Source organism: Acinonyx jubatus, chromosome F2 (assembly GCF_027475565.1).
Source record: "Acinonyx jubatus isolate Ajub_Pintada_27869175 chromosome F2, VMU_Ajub_asm_v1.0, whole genome shotgun sequence".
Taxonomy (NCBI): Eukaryota; Metazoa; Chordata; class Mammalia; order Carnivora; family Felidae; genus Acinonyx; species Acinonyx jubatus.
The window spans coordinates 59,954,805-59,969,859 of NC_069394.1; the positions used below are offsets into that span (position 1 = coordinate 59,954,805).

General features: G+C 38.6%; 1 long non-coding RNA gene across 1 annotated transcript in view; it reads left to right on the forward strand.

The window, feature by feature from the left end:
• LOC113600689 (uncharacterized) overlaps nt 1-15,055 on the forward strand; it is a 79,533-nt gene that overhangs the window by 40,789 nt on the left and 23,689 nt on the right. Inside the window, exon 3 of the long non-coding RNA XR_003421814.2 lies at nt 9,873-10,002. This is a non-coding gene — a long non-coding RNA (uncharacterized LOC113600689). The remainder of the gene's footprint in view (nt 1-9,872; nt 10,003-15,055) is intronic.

The following is a 15,055-nucleotide window of genomic DNA, read 5'->3' on the forward strand; positions in this document are numbered from 1 at the left end:
GGGGTAATGACGGGTAACTCATTATATACCCTCCGGTTGGCAGGGGGTCAGGGATAGAGTAAGTATCTAAGGTATTTTGGAAGCAAGATTTTCAGGACCTTGAGGGGCTAGGTGTTGCTAGGAAAACACCATTTATTACCATTTAATAAAACCTCAGTCATGAGATCCTTTAGATGTATATTGGGGGGCTTATAAGCTTGGAGTATGATTGCCAGAATATATCTTGGGGCAGTTGGGATAAAGGAAGTAGACTTAACTTCCCTTTTGCCCCTAGCAAAGTGTCATTATTGAGGCAGCTGAGCTCTTAGAGGGAGGTCACTCCTCTGGTTTCAAGGACTTGTGTATGGGCTGTAGGCAGTAAGGGAATTTAAGTTTTCATTTGCCTTAGTTTCCCACATTACCATGGCAAGCATGTAAACCCCTTTCCTCTGTTCATGGGTAGCCAGGAGTGTCTGAGGAATATCACACATATTCCCCTGGGCAGGAGGGGCAGGTGTTGTTAGCTTGTATTTTGCCCTCAGCTTACCCCACACTGCCTCATCACAAGGTTTCAAGGTGGAATGTTGAGGCCAAGAACTGGTTGTAACAGTTACATTTGATAAGGTGCTACAAAAAATAGATGAGCTCAGAAATGAACTGGCTAGTTTGCAAGCAGAATTGAGAGGGACTGTAGAGGAACCAGAAATTCTGAGATACGTAAGCTTGAGAAATGGAATTAAAAAAAAAAATCTCCAAGCAGTAATAGATAAAGTTTAGAAATCCTTTGAGTTAGAAAGGGGCACCTCAATCCTTTGAGTTAGAATAGGGGCACCTGGGTGGCTCAGTCAGTTAAGTGTCTGACTTCTGCTCAGGTCATAATTTGGTGGTTTGTGAGTTTGAGCCCTGCTTCAGGCTCTGTGCTGACAACTCAGAGCCCGGAGCCTGCTTCAGATTCTGTGTCTGCCTCTCTCTCTCTTTCCTTCCCCTGCTTGTGCTCTGTCTCTCTTTCTCTCTCAAAAATTAATAAACATTAAAATAATAATAATAATAATAATAATAATAAAGTTGCACTTACAAGTTCTGGTAAGTAAGTAGAAATATGAAGGTCAGTGAGGTCAGTGAATGAAATGCCATCCCTGAAGCTCTCTTCTTAATGATCAGGTAGCTATATATTTTTTTTAGTTATCAAGTAGCTATTGAATTTTTCCCGTTTCCTTTAATGCATATCTTGACTATATTTTTATCATAAAGACAAATCCAAAAAGCCATATGATTGTATTAGTTGTACATACCTCCCCTGCTCACATTCTGTCTGTCTCTCAAAAATATATATTAAAAAAAAAAATAAAAAGAAAGTCTTACAAAGCTTCACCACAGGGCCATAACCAAATCAGGGATATAGCCATCATAGCTTTTGTTAAGACTTCTGAAAGGTCCTTTCATAGGACAAAATGACCTTAACAAGGAGACTAAAAGCATGGTCTTATGAAAGCCTGATATGACCAAAGTATCTGAAATTAGGTAGAGATGCAGATTTCCTTTTTTTTTTTTTTAACTTTTTAAACAAGTTTATTTAGTTTGAGAGACACAGAGAGAAAGAGAGTAGGAGGGGCAGAGAGAGAGAGGAGGGAGAGGGGAGAAAGAATTCCAAGCAGGAATTGTCAGCACAGCAGCCTGATGTGGGGTTCGAACTCATGAACTGTGAGATCATGACCTGAGGTGAAATCCAGAGTTGGACGTTCAGCTGCCTGAGCCACCTGGGCGCCCCGAGATGCAGGTTTCCAAGAAAATTCTTAAAGCTGACTGGGATCGACTACTAACTTCCAGAGTCCTGTGAAGTGACTGTGGCTGAAGTTGACTCCAGCAATGGTAGACAAAGGGAACATCTGGATGCTTGGTCTCACAGCTTGAGACGCTGAATAGGTCACAATTGAAGTTATTACTAGCACTGGAGTCTTCACATTCTGAGCCAACAGGTTCCTTTTATCACTGAAGCTATTGTGAGCTTTTCTTTTTTTTTTTGTTTTAAGACAAAATCTCCAAATACAAACAATAGTGGACAATGCATATAAAATGCAATTCTCTAAAATACCATTCGTTCTTTTTGTTCCTTTTGGATCTTGTTGGGTCCTAGTTCAGACTCTCATTTCTCATCTAATTGTTTTTTTGGGGGGGCTATAATATCTTTTAATTAGTTAATTCATTCACGCATTTACTCATTTTTTTAACAGTTTATTTATTTTGAGAGAAAGAGAATGAGTGCGCAGACATGCGTGTGCACGCGCAGGGGAGGAACAGAGAGAGAGGGAGAGAGAGAATCCCAAGCAGGCTTCCTGCTGTCAGTGCAGAGCCCGACTTGGGGCTAGATTTCATGAACCATGAGATCATGACCTGTGCCGAGATCAAGAATTGGACACTTCACCAACTGAGCTACCCAGGCGCCTCTAGTCGTTTATTTTTATTGAGCTATACTTGGCACACAATGTTACATTACTTTCAGGCGTACAGCATAGTGATTCAGTTTCTGTATATGTTGAGCTCAGTGCAGCTACCATCTGTCCCCATACAGTGTTATTCCAGTGCCATTGACTGTAGTCCCTATGCTGTGCCTCTTATCCCTGTGACTTACTCATTCCATAACCGTGAGCTTGTACTTCCTACTCCCCTTCACCCATTTTGCCCATCCCCCTCTCATCGCAATCACTAAAAGAATATTCCTGCTGCCAAAATTCAGTTTCCAACCCTCAGTTTCCATTCTATAAAGTGGGGGTAGCAGTAGCACTTTTCCCACTTATATGCTTATTACAATAATTATGTAAGATTAGGCACAAAAGAACAGTAGCATATTCTTTACCTAGTAACAACTGCTTATAACAGCTTTCCCCTCTCAGGTCCACCGCCCCCCACCTGCCCTTTGCTTGAATGCCTTATTTGCTTCACAACAGATCATGTTATTCTCCTCTTGAAGGAATCTTCACTCCCTGTTAAGTAAAGGTGACATTCCTTAGCATGACTTTCAAGGTCCTATACCTATAGCCCCAGTTCACTCTGGGAGGTTTTTGTTGTATGTGGAACAGACTGGGGACTTCCATCTCCTTATTCATGGTGTCCCTCAAACTAGGCACTTTCTTTTCCTTTCTTGGCTTCTCAAAAACTCTTTAGCACGTACCTTGCTAAAGAAGCCCTCTGAGATCTCCACATCTAATTTCTATATCCCCTGTAGCACCACTGTGCTCTGCTTGCATTTTGTCTTAGTATTTATTCTACTTTTCCCTTTTTTTTTTTTTTTAATCGATGATAATACAAGGAGCCCAGTTTGGCAGGGCTCATTGAAGACATCAGCCTTTTCAGGTACCTCCTTAAAAAAGGATGTCCTGGCTCCCATCCACATTAATACTGTTTGTTTCTGAGCCAATTACTGTGACTTCCTTATGTCTATTCCTGCTCTCATCTTTCTGGGGTATCAGCTTTTCTTTCTTTTCTTTCCACGCTCATTTTTCTCTTTGGATAGTCACTGTTTCATTCGATAATATATTTCCGGAGCACTTTCCAGGTGCACTATCAAGACGAGCAGGTACACTCGCTTCTGCCTACAGGAAATGTTCACCCTCGTTGGGGAGGGGTGGTGGGAGTGGGAATAATAAATAACAAATAAATAAATAAATAAATGGATGAGAACATTTCAGAGTAAGACAAGGTATGAAGAAGGTAGATCAGGGAGATGTGATAGAGAAAGAACATCATGGTTAGATGTCCGGAGTTGACTAGTGACAAACGATTCTGTCTTCAACAGTAGCTCAGCTCCTTGTGTGAGGTATGTGCCCTTCTTGAATCTCTGGGTCCTGCAGCCCTTTTTGACACTGCACCCTGTGATGTGACCACCACACATGAGGCCACAGAAAGGTCTGTGCCCTTAAAGTGGAAGCATTCATTTGACGAGGCTGGCATTTGGCTGCGGGCCGAGTTAAGTCTCTAAAGGGCTGCAGTACTCAGGACTCATGATACGCTAGACTCTCTCTTTCCCTCTGATTTTTCCAAAATGCGGTGTGGAACTAAAAAAGGAAGACATAAAAACAATTCTCTCCATGAAGAGAAAGAAGCCTTCGCATGTTTTCTTGTGCCATATTTCTTGACTTGACAATGATCTTGAAGTTTATAAATTGCTCCTCCAGCTTCTCCTTTCTCCTGTGTCCCTTTTCTTCTCTCCATTTCAGCTGGCATGCGATTTGTTCTTTCCCTAAGTTATTCAGTGGAAACTGGAATTTAAATTTATTTGGGAAGATCTAGGTCAACTTTACTCTGCGGGGAGGGTGGGGTCGGGAACCAAGAGCCTAATAGATAGGACTTCACACTATAGACAAGGGTTTAAGAATGGATAAAGTCAGATGGTTCTATGTAATAGCACGTAGTGTTGGGATGGCCTTATTTAAAGGGGAGAAATGGAATGGGGTTTTCTTATTTAAAGCTCTAACTTCTTTGGGAAATGACTTCTACTCTGAAGCATCACAAAACAATTTCTTGCTAAAGTCAGATGCAACAAATTATGTTTTCCTGTATTAGAGTTAGTGAAAACTTTGAATTCTTAAAATAGAAAAATGTTATCTAATGTTACTGCTTTTGTTTTTTAAGTCACTGTTTTTTAAGTCTCTGTTCATTGTGACTCTCCTCTGAAGGTGCTTTAAGTTCATCCAGGCTATTTGTGAGTGTAGTTCAGAATCTGTTTCTACAAGGAATAAATGTTTATGAAATTACATCCACCCTAAAAGAAGACATTTTAGCACAAATTAATTTATTCATACTAGTTATAGTGATTCATTTGCTTGGGTTCCTAGGACTTTACCTTTGCATCATGTCTTGTGTGTCCTTTGAGATATTTTTGAGAATAATTCTTTAAACAGGATGTGTGCTTCAGCATAAGATGTAGATATGTGATTAATAGAGGTTTAAAAATATGTTTTTGCAAATTGCTTGCCTCCCCCCTTCGCTAATTTGTCATCTGTGCTAAGTGGATGTGGAGACAATTTAGCGAATACAATTTACCACAGACTTTACTAAAAAATAAATTTGATTCTGGAGCACCACAAATTGTAGAATCTCGGAAATGAAAAGAACACTGAAAGGTCATCTGATTTGTCCTTCTTCATTCAGACAGGTTTGCACTTCTCATTACAGCCGGGTGAGAATCTATCCTAATTCTGAAGACATCCTGGAAAGAGGACTCACCAGCTTTCTCGTTATTGCTAATGTGAAACATCCATCACTTGTGGAAAATTTGTCTGAAGGACATCTAATTTCCTCATACTGGAGTTTATCCCATTTTCTTTAAATGAGTCTTCAATGACGACCACATAAAATTTCTGTGAACCAACCATTTCAGAGAAATGAGATTGAAGAAGGTGGTGGGTATAAAATGGTTAGAATGGGGTCTAGAACATAATGGGTTCTCTTAATGCCATAATAATAATTATCATGATTATCCTCAGGGTCTTTGGTGATAAAGGAACGTCAGGTGATTTGGGGATTAGCTGCTCTGACTGCCTGGTGGTGTCGTATCCCAAGGCTGCCTCCTGGCTCAGGGGAAGGAATGCATGATTAATGGTTGACACAGGGGATGGCAGAGGGCATAGAAGGAATGGTGACACTGGTGCCAGCTGTTTGTCATCCCCATGATGATGACCGCAGGCTCTTGGCAGGCCGGGACCCCAACTTATTAGTTTTGGGTCTTTAGGACTTAGCACAGTGCTGAGCATAAAAAGACACAATATGAATTGAATAGTTAAGTGTTGACTATTATGAAAACCACTCGACAAAATATTTACGTTATAAATGAGTATTATTCCTGTCTTTCAATATGATTTATAACTTAAAAAAATTTGACCTTGAACATATTGCTGTTTCTCAGGCCAACCTTCTCTTTTTCATCTTTTGCATTCTCTTTTATTTGGACACAGGGGTCATTGTGACTCTCCTCTGAAGGTGCTTTAAGTTCATCCAGGCTATTTGTGAGTTGTAGAGTCCAGAATTAGACTCTGTGTCTCATTACAACCTTGAGCATTGTGTTGAGTTCTGATATTTCATGCTCTGTGGTGATGCTTCCCGGCATCACACTGGTTTTGTGTGCATGTAAGGAATGATAAAGTTGACAGCCTTGTGAGGTGTCACAGTGTTTCGGCTAATGGAATCAGAGGCTTCCACGCAAAATTTTGCCCTGATCAGAGTTGCTGACCAGTTTGCAAATCGGCCTCTAAAGTTCTTGCTAAGGGGCTTTATCATCTTTTGCTCTCAGAAGACAACCAGAAGAGTCATCAGGGTTGAGGAATGCAAACCGTGGGGCTGGGGTAAGGACTGTTTGGGATCCAGGACTCTCTCTGTTCTTCCAAAGCTGCCTGAGTTAAACCAGTTAAACCCATCTGCTTACACGAGGAGGTCGGAGATGAGAAAAGGTGAAAAGGGAGCAAGGAAATCCTTTTTAGTTCTCTTAGCGTAGATTCTATGATATTATTCCCCTTCCACCTCCATCTTTTTGTGGCCCAATCTATGCATTGTAGGATTTGTGTTTCTAGGGCTGAGGGTGGATGGTGAATGGGGTAGACTGGAGCAGAAAGAAGAGACCGTATGAAAGGAGCAAGAATTTTGTATTCACCTCCGTCAACAGGGGGAGGAGCCGAGTGCTGCTTTTATTCCATTTGTCTTAGGTTAGATGGAATTCTGGGAATGTGACTCTTTCCCTGACAGCTCCCCATTGTTTTCTCTCTTAGTCTGTGTCTCTTGAAGTTTCTGAAAAGGAGGATTCTGGAAACGGACTGTGGGGGATAGAATGGAGAAGCTTATGTGGGAAAAGATTTACATTTCCTCTTGTGGCTAGATTGCCATTGCCCTAGGGGCTGCTGACCCTCTGGGATGACCAGAGAATCCTATGGACGTTTTGACTGACCCAGCTGCTCCTGGGTGGTACCGTTAAGCCTGGAGAATGTGAATACAGCAGACTTTTGAGGATCCCTCTGTCCTCCTCAATGGTTTTGGATCTTGAGCATTAGCCCAGAGCCAGAAGGGCTCTTGTAGACTGATGAGCAGTGAGCACATTTCTCCTTGTCTCATGTTTAGAATCCTGCACTGAGTTTCTCTACATCACCTCTTATGTCCATACAGATTGCATCCTTTATGTGTGCTTCCTCCTCTTTTGAGTGAAATGACAGCCAGATGGGGCCCTCTTGCTTTCAGGAAGGTGTGTGGTGGCACCTGAGCTAGGGAGGCAGAGGGAATGAATGGAGAAAAGCGTCATCAAGACCAAGGTCAGCCCATTCTTCTCGTCACTCCTTTCCCCTCTGTCACCAGTACAGGAGTTGGGCATCGAGAGTCTGGGCACTCTGTAGTCACATCTGTGTTGGGCCACAAATATACTGGCAATACTTTACTCAATATTTATAATCATCTCATTAATTTAACTCAGGCAAGTCCCCTTGGCATTAAGAGCAGGAAAATGTTGCTGTGGAGAGTTGGAATTTCTTGGAAGGTATCATCCTTGAAGCTTTTAGACTGTTCAACAAAGGTCTTTGTTGAATCCCTAGTGCTCTAACAAAGTAAGGAAATTTTCTTTGATGGGAAGGCAGCATAGCAAAGCAAGGAACCAGCACTGGCCTAGACAGTCAGGTGTCCAAACTAGCCAGATGCCTGACTCAAACTTTTGGGTTTACTAGCTGTGACCTTGGGCAAGCTACTTAATTTCTCTGTGCCTCAGTTTCCTCCTCTGTCAAATGGTGGATGTTATTGTCAGGATTAAATAAGCAAATATATGTATAGGTCTTGGTGCATGGTAAGTGCAATATAAGAGTTTGTTAAATAAATAAGCCTCTCTTCTCACTATCCGCTAACCTTTTGCTTTGGAGAGCCTGACTCAATCGGTAGTTTGCTTCACTGGTCAGGCAGGGCTGGGTATCTAACTTGTGGGGCCTAATACAATATGAAAATACAGGGTCCCTGGCTCAAAAGTTACTAAGAATATCAAGATGGCAAAAGCAGGGCATTAAATTAAGTGAGGGCCGTTCAATGTGTCTGTACCCTGAGCAACTGCACAGGTCGCGTACGGATGCAGCTGACCTTGGGAGCAGGAGTTAAGACTTGATTTACCCAACAAGGGCTGTCCTGAATTGGTTTCAGGAATGGCAGTTGGGAGACTGCCTCCAAAATCTTTGATGAGCTTACCCGGGTTTCAGCAAGATGCTTTGCACTGAATTTTTAAAAAATATAAACCAAGTGACATACATCTGTAGGCTGAGAGGGTTCATTTGAAAAGGAGAGTAAGGGATCCAACTTTTTTTTTTTCCCCAGGCTGAGCGGTTCTATCCAAAAGCTACCTGCCTCAACAGTCAGTAATGAGGTGTCAAGAAACCATGGATTGTTGGGTGGCGGGTGTGTGCGTCATGCTTAATGTGAAGTGACTTCATGCAGAGAAGTGAAATGACACAGATGATTCATTTAAACATTTATTTTCTATCTTGCTTATTCTACCAGACTGAAATGGAGAACAATGCCAGCAATTTTATAGACATTTTGACATAAAGTAAACAAGTATTTTGATGTTGAACAATTGTACAGACTACTACATGCATATAAGTATGCTGATTGGTGCAGAAATACTGAATTGATCAGCAAAACTACTAATACAAAATCACATTTTCTTTTTATGGAGTTAAAATGCAGCAGATATGGGGACATTGATACAAACACCATTAAATGGGAGAGAAAGGCATTGTATTAATGGTGCAGGATGGACAGCTGAACAAACACGCGTATGCTAAATCGTATCTCTTCACAAAACTGAAATCAAAACACCTTGTGTGCAAATATGATGAAATAAAGCATGTTGATGCAGTGAATGACACTAGACGAGACTTACCACTTATGCGTAAGCTTTAGCTTTTACCGAGAGTTTGTATTAAAAGTATTTCAACATAGTATAAGATGAAATGCTAATGCTATTATGTGTGTGGGCAGGACAGGATAACCCAACTGAGAAATCTCAGAACATAAAATACTGATTGTGCTTCTTTTTCTCTGCAGCATTCAGAGCATTCATAGAGTAGTATGAAAACCCTCTAAAACATTGAAGTTGATAAAAGTGAATGATGCTTCATGCGACTGTACCTATAAATCTAATACCATGTGTAATAACATGGAAATATGAAATTGTATTACTTAACGTACACAGCAATTGTAGGAACTATTCATTTAACTTGTAATGTCTGTTACTCTATATTCCTTAGGCTTTAAAAATAATTTTCAGTCTTTTTAATTTGGAAGATGTTAAGGACTTAATAGAAACTATTAAAATCTCTACAACTTGAGAAACAAAAAAGAATAGGTTGCATGTCAACCTGTTTTGTAGGGAAATCACCCATGATTTTTCCCAGCAAGGCTTTTTATATGCATTAATTACTGATAGCTTTGTAGTTTTGCCATAAGGTTTCATACACTTACTTTGTAAATCTTCACAGAGTTGTCCTGAGTTTAACAATAAGATTATAATTCTAACATTAAACATTGAATGAATGAATTTGGGAGTTAGACATAGTTGTTTTTTTACTAATATATGGCTCTATTTAACCAAAAAAGCAATGGATGATACAGGCTCTCCCTCCTGATCCTAAACACACTCATATTCACATGCACACATGTACAAATACATACAGCCTTCCCAAAAGTCAATCAACTTTTCAAAAAATATACACTGTGAACTTTAGTTTCCCCCCATTTAACTCAGCTGCAGGTTTGCTTTTTCTATTAGCTTTTCTTTTTTTCTCTCTTCTCCCTCTCCCTTCTCTTCTTCTTCCTTCCTCTTCACTCCCACCTCCCAAGATGTGGCCTTTGAAAGTCTATAGATGTTAATTTTGTAGATTTCCAACTTTAGTTTTTGGAGACCGAAGTGAAAATAACGTTATCCTCTTGACTACTGGACAGCACTACATGGGTCACTCCTGAGGAATGTCTACCCTTGGACTAGTGAAAACAGCTAATGTAAGACAGGTGAGAATGCACTACAATATCCTCCTTTTGTTTTGCACATAATAGTGGTGAAAGAAACCATTTAAGGCAGTTCTACAATGGCAATGGAAAATGATTTAAGCAACTAAATAGGAAAATTGGTAGCTATTTTTCTTTAGTTAGTAGGCAACGCTTTTTAAACTGAATTATTCGACATATTTAGACTATGTAGATGTGATACAGAGATTTGTTTTACAAGCCTGAAAAGACAGTTAAAAAATACTACTTCAGTATTTATGGTAAAAAATGCACAGATGGAAATGATTCAATGGGCCATTTTAACTAAAGGCATTACTGTACTGCCTCAGCCCTTTTTTGGGCTAGGTGTTGAGTAAGCAGTTTATAGTCACTTTTGTTCTGTGGCCTATGTACAGGACACTGTAACACAGTGTGTTGACATAATTAGATGAGATAATCACTCTGGCAGTTTTAAATGCGGCAGACATGGACAGTCAACATCGAGCTTTTACATAAGCTATGTAGAGACAGGTAATAAATACATTTAGTGAGCTGGTCGGATGGCATAGTGCTTTACCTGAATACTATTTAAATAAGCTAGGATCTTTAGTTTTTGCGAGAACAGGTAGGAACACAGTATTCGTTAGGCTATAACTAAATAGTAAGACCTAAGCTGTCGTGCAATTCTGCTTTAGAACACGAATTATTTTTCTAAGCATCAGAAGTTGGTTGAAACCCCAAACTAAGGAATATATTATACTAAAGCTTTCATAAAATTACTAGGCAAAACAAAACCCCCATTAAAATAAAAATACGATTTTCAGTTTACCAGTGATGGATACTGGATATCTGAAGGTGAGATTTTAGTGTATCTTGGAAATTCCTTTGCAGATTCAGTGGAAGGTCTTCCCCAAGTCAGTCTGTAATTTTGGAGATAGCTGCACCCTCCGATTCCCTCTAATTTGCTTGGAGTCGTTGCACTTAGTGTAAAGACTTTGCAGCAGGCTGCATCATATATAGTCCCTGGTCATGACTCAGCTCTGAAGCTCCTTGTAGGAAATGTGGGTTCTACGTAAATTTTTTGTGACATGGCATTTTAAATGAAATGAAATAGAAAATGAACCTCCTCCTCTGTTACCTTTCTTCATCAGTAAAATTTTAACATTAACAAAAAGGCAAAACAAAAAGTCTCTGGTAAAACCTAATGATAATCTATCCTTTAGAATATGAAAACAAAATTTAATAAAGAATTCTTTTTAACACTGAAAGCTTTTATTCTCATTTTATAGTTTATTCTGGCAAATAGTCAATTATGGTAAATCTAGAACGCAATTTGGTTATGAATTACTATATATATATATATACATATATACATATGTTTACAAATATTTAAAGCATAAAGATGCAAGAGTATGTTGAATATTTACATGACTAAGTGTGTTTAATTTTTTGGTAATAAGGAGAGTGTAAAAGAATCTTCAGATAGATAAAGCTAAAGTCTTATAATTGTAGGAAGCTGATTTTTCTTTAGGAGAAATTGACATTTTTCTATTAAACATTAAAAATGTAAAGCTGTTAAGTAAAAAAAAGAATGCATTACCTAAGTTTTCATAGCATGTTATTTGTCCAAATAATGTCAATTTCTTTTTAAAGCCACACGAGGTGGAGATACATATATATATACATATATATATATACGTATATATATGTATATATATATATATATGTATGTGTGTGTGTATATATGTACATACACACACACACATACATATATATATATATATATAAACAAGTAGGATACATATGTATGTAATTTAGCAAATAAAATATTCTCTATTTTAAGGTAACAGGGAGTGGAAATCTACATTTATACTCACACACATTTTGAGTGAAAATCTATATTTATACTCACACACATTTAAGATTTTGACTGTTTAGAAAGCCACAGAAAAATTTTAGAAGACTAAATAATTAGCACACAAATGCAAGTTGAATGATTTCTTTTGGAATAGTTTCAAAAAAGAGAACAAATGCCTCCTGTCAGGTTTGTGGTAGGTGGTGTACTATATACTATCTAGTTTAATTTATAGTAGCCTTTTTTAAGAAACTCATAGTAAAATGGGAAATATTAATTTCAAATGACCACCTAAAGATATTTTTATACAAAGAACTTAAAAAGAAATCTTAATCCAAATCTGAATTATTTCTAATTGGAAGTACAGCAAAGTACATTATTTCAAGATGGCCTTTTCTTCACCCCTAATATCTTTTGCTGAAGTTCTATAAATTACTATTACAATTTTGGCCAAGAAGCATATAAAAACTACCAGAATAATACCTGTTTTCCCTGATTGAAATGTTTGTTACCATTGAAAAGAAAACAGGGTTATATTGGTATTTTCCTTTTTGGATACTGCCCTAAAAACAGACACATTAATTGGTTGCACACAGAAATTTAGTGGAATGTGCATTTAGGATGATACCTGGTAACAAATCAGTGGGTTAGACACCACTTTTCTCATCAACCTAGTTATTTACCTTTGAAGTTCAAGAACTTACCAGAGGCTTTAAAAATGATTCTTTTGTTAATAGGGAGAGAAATATATAGTGTCATTGCTTTGTCGGTCAACTGTATCATCACCCTGTGTCGACACTTCCTTTGTCCTTAGGCTTCTCTGACCACTGGGCAGCTTCCTGTTACTCTTTGCTATGGGCTTCAAGTTGCTATTGCTAATGGCTCAATTGGTCCTGCCCTTGACTTGATACCTGAAGTACCATAATCAGGCAGACCCTAGGGAAGGATTACTGGTGGGCACTACAGACAAGAGAGAAATTGAAAACCTGGATGAGCAGGATCTGAGTCTGATCAAAAGAATCTGTTTCCAAAACAGGATCGTGAAACTTGAGAGGAAAGTAGAAGGGAGTGAGGTCAAGTCTCTTCTATAAATGGTTTCCATTGTAACCCCGGGCACAGTAGGTGATGTTAATAAGTTGTCCAGTAACTTCCCATTTGAACACGTTTTTCCACTTACCCTCACTTCTTCAAACAAAACAAAGCAAGCAAGCAAACACTCAAGCAACGATATAAAACAGAAAAGCTTTCGGATTGAAAACAAGGTGCTAAGAGCAAGATATAGTTATTACACAGTCAAATGAAAGATTATTAAAAATGCTTCAGTGTGCTAATGGTACCTTATGTTTGCTTATAAACCTTTTCTCTACACTCACTGTTGAATTTTTAATGGTTTAATACCTCTTTAAAATTGCATAAATTTGAAATGTGGCTATTGTACGACAAACCTGAATGTGTTGTAAATTATAGGTTTTCTTTTTTTTCCTTTCTTTGGTCTCGAACTAAACAGGAAAATTCTGCCAATTCTTTTTTTTAATTGGGGGTGGAGGGACAGAGAGAGAGAGAGAGAGAGAGAGAGAGAGAGAGAGAATCCCAAGCAGGCTCCACGCTGTCAGCTCGATCTCACTACCCTGAGATCATGACCAGAGCCAAAATCAATAAGTCGGACGCTTAACCTAATGAGCCCCAGTACGTATTACTTGCTATATATGTGTTTTCTTTCTAAAAATCCTCCTGACTTCAGTTAAACATTATGATGTATTTGCAGGTTAAAATCAGCCTAACCCATATGCTATAAATAAGAATGTTAGAAGCCTCGTGGTTTAAAGATGGCAGAAATCTGGCTGTAACAGAATTTCTGGCCAGCATCCACAGATGTCTCTTGGGAGTAGAAACCATCTATTTTTTTCACCAGGGTAAATTCAGGGGCAGCTTGGGTTCTATTCGTAATCTTCAGACAGTGGAAAATGGAGACTGTGGGCTTTGGAGTTAATCAACCCAGTGGCTTTGTCTTCACGGGTTCATGATTCTTAAAGAAAAAAGAAAAAAAAAAGAATCACTCTTTCACATTCTCTCTAGCTTCCCACTCATAGTGGAAAGGTCAAAGTAGCATTTACTGTGCAGCCAGAGTCCACACTGGGGCTCTGCTAAATATTGAGTGAAACTTGTGATTCTATTTTGATTTGAAGGCGGCAGGTAGAAAAATTCTGAAAGCGCTTTGCAGAAAGTAGCAACAGTTTTATCAGATATTTTGGAATAAGAAAAACTGAGAAATGACCACTGAAAAACAGGTCTCCAAAAATGTCTAGGATGTAGTTTTGATTTTGGCTATATGCATATGTAATGGAAGTTGTAAAATGATAGAAAATTTTCTTTCAAATTCTCATTACCATTTCTTTTCTAGGCAAATAGAGAATTCCACTTTCTCTCAGATTGACCACTAGGAGGTGCTCAACATGAAGAATAAAAAGCAGAGGGCAGCCCATGACCTCTTTTCTGAATTTGTGTGTTTGCCTCTGGACTGTTTTCACTATTCTGTGTCTGTTTCCCTGAATCTCAATTTTGAAAGTAGATTTTTATTGGTTGGTATGCCACCTCAAAATATTTTTAGGTTAAGATGAAACAAAAATAACTAAAAGAAGAACGATTTAGGCATATCGTTTGCCAGCACTGCCCACAGTGGATGGGAGATAAACTACTTGCTCAGATCGGCATTACGTTTTCATCAGATCAGCAGGTTGTGATGGCTTCTGGCACAGCATATAGGCTAAGATTTTTAAAAAGTTAAATGAAACAGTTATGTGAGTATAAAAATGATTTTCAACATCATTTTTGCTAGAATAGTGTTTCCTTTGGTGGAAGAGGGCAATATCTACATTGAAATACACCGTCACTAGATTTCAGACAGCTAGCTCTAATTTTAAGCATGTATGTTTAGAAAGTGTATGTGGTGGTCATTCAGATTCTAGATTGGGGAATGAAATCATTTGATTCTGAGGGAGCATAAAAATAGATTATAGGAATTTTCAGACTATAAACTCAAGCATACTATTTCCAGCCCTCCCTGTGGAATTGGATTTCGCTTGGGAATATAATCTTTTTAAATAGAAATCTCTAGTAGACTGTAAAATTGAGGGATAAACTGTGCATAAATTAATTTCTGGCACATGGTAGAGCATAAATCACAGCAATCTGGAAGTATCTGTTAAATCATAAGAAACAAAT